The 2,639-nt window shown below is 25.2% G+C and overlaps 1 long non-coding RNA gene across 1 annotated transcript; it reads right to left on the bottom strand.

Annotated features, from left to right (window-relative positions):
* Window positions 1-329: 329 nt before the first annotated feature.
* LOC124896074 lies at window positions 330-2,102 on the bottom strand. Its single transcript, XR_007052493.1, has 2 exons — window positions 1,795-2,102; window positions 330-779 (listed from the first exon to the last, which is right to left on the bottom strand). It is a non-coding gene; the product is annotated as an uncharacterized LOC124896074 (long non-coding RNA).
* Between the last annotated feature and the right edge of the window lie 537 nt (window positions 2,103-2,639).

The raw sequence follows: 2,639 nt of genomic DNA, 5'->3' as shown, positions 1-2,639 counted from the left end.
TATATATATGCATTTATGACTAATGCATATGTATTTTTCGGTTATGAGAAATACATATGTTTATCCCAATTATGACTAAATACATATTTATGAATAATTCATATGTTCATTCCAGTTTACATATGTATTTATGTCTAATGCAAATACATTTTTCAGAAATACGTATGGATCCTTGTTATTATATGCAGACGTGTTTTACTAACGCATATGTATTTTACTAGTATGAATATATATTTTTCATGATATGCATATGTGTATATATATATATGTCTTACAAAATATATTCAAAATAAATTAAGTTAATCAAGCTTGGTAAAATAAATGCAACATTAAAACTATAACAAGTTCAATAATAAGTTCAAAATTTAGAAAAACATAATTCTCAATGAAAAAATTCAACAATTATTTTTTGACTAAATACATCAACAAACTTTTCATTTGTTGTATTTCCTATATGAACGTTTATTGTGACCTTTAAGCCCACATGAACTACAATAATTTTTGTTTTTCTTTCCGAACATATCTCTTCCGGATTTTTCATGATCCTTCTTTGGAGGTCTTCCAGAGGGCCGCTTGTGTTTTGGGGGCAAAACTACCTCCTTCAATATTTTCTGTGGTTTTACCTAGTCATCTTTATGTGGTAGAGGATAAATTAGAAGATCGTACGTTCTCAAGACAGTTTCTTTCACCACATTCTTCTTTTAGAAACTCAAAGAACCAAGTCCAAGATGCATCATTTTCAAAATCATGTACACCATATGCCAATAGAACTATATGGCCTGCATATGAAAAAAAAAAATACATATAAGAGTACATATTTATAGACACAAAATACTATATATGTATATTATAAATACATATTGCTGGAAACATACATAACTATTAGTGAACGCATAACCATACTGCATATGTATATTATAAATACATACAGCTGGAAACATATGTAACTTCCAGTGAACACATAAACATGTTGCATATGTATATTATAAATACATGCAGCTGGAAACATTTGTAACTGCTACTGAACACATGAACATACTGTATATGTATATTTTAAATACATACAGCTGAAAACATATGTAACTACCAGTGAACATATAAACAGAGTGCATATGTATATTATAAATGCATACATCTGGAAACAAATATAAGTTCAAATAGTAGTTATCCTCAACTAAAATTCAAATTTAACGTAAAATAATTATATCTCAATTTTCAAATGACATAAACAATGATAACTTTGAATTTGAAAAAAAATCGCTCAGAATATTTTTTTCGAAAATTGATAAAATTCAAAATATGATCTCAATTTTTGAACTCCATGACTGTTACGCAATTTTGTTAGACAATTTTCAGAATTTTTCGCAATTATATTTTTGAAAATAACAAATCAAACCTAGTTTGTTTATCGTTTTCACAAATTTTCGCAATTGAATAAATATGATCTTAAAGTTTGTTTATCCATACCTGTAATTGTCGCATTATTTATTCAATTGTTCTTCGTAAAATACAGACGTTCATCAACGATATTCCAATCACTCAATTTTTTTTTGAATATGCTTTTAAAATTTAACATATAAGAATTGTAACTTATGTCGCTATAAATACATAACAACAAATAAAACTGTGAATTTGATTAAAAAAAATATTGCTGACAAAATTTTAAACCAGAAAATTCAAAATATGCTACAAAAAATTAAACTTTATGAATGTTGAGCAAACTTGTTATTACATTTCTACAAATTTCTGCAATTAAAAAAAAAAAAAGCAATCTCAATATTTGTTTATCCATACCTGTAAATGACGTGAATTTTTTTTCAATTATATTTCGTCAATTTCAGAAACGTTGCCCAATGATATTGGAATCACCTAAAAAAATTTTTGAATTTGATTTTGAGTTGCTGTTTATGGAAAAGGTTTTTTGAATTAAGTTGATGTATTTTAATGGTTAAGGTAAAATTAAAAGAGTCATAAAAGGTAGCTACAAATAAGGAACAGTTTCATTCCTTATTTAACTCTAACTGATTAGAGTTAAATAAGGAACGGATACCCTATTTGCATGTGTATTTTTATAGCAACCTTTTACTGAAATACAAAATACATATTGCTATTTTTTGTAATTTTAAAACTGTTGCTACAAAAGTTATAATTAAGGCTTTACAATTGCTATTTCTGAAATTTTCCCTTTTTTTTCAGACTATTGAAAAATCTTTTTTAAATATGATTTTATGCCCTCAACTTTTAAAAATTATCAAAATCACTCAACTACTAATTTATCTACTAACATACAACCAAATGTTGAGAAAATAATTTATATATCTTCAATTGATAAAATAATTAACAACAAACTAATTATTATAATTGTTATTCTTCTAAAATTTGAATAAAGATCTCACAAGCACGAGCTAAATAAGTTTATCTAACCACAATCGATTGAATAGAGAAAATATATTTTGATGAATATGATTGATGGATATAAATATATTTTATATATTCTTAAATTTGTTGATGAAAATTCTTAATTACTTTCACTTGAATTAATTATTTTATTGAATTTGGCCTTTTTAAAAAAATTTACGGATGAATTATTTCTGTTAGTGCTAATTTTTTGCTTTTTCTTTATTGATGATATTGATTTT

Source organism: Capsicum annuum, chromosome 2, assembly GCF_002878395.1.
Source record: "Capsicum annuum cultivar UCD-10X-F1 chromosome 2, UCD10Xv1.1, whole genome shotgun sequence".
Classification (NCBI taxonomy): domain Eukaryota; kingdom Viridiplantae; phylum Streptophyta; class Magnoliopsida; order Solanales; family Solanaceae; genus Capsicum; species Capsicum annuum.
Note: the sequence above shows the minus strand (reverse complement) of the source record. Positions and strands in the feature narration are given on the sequence as shown.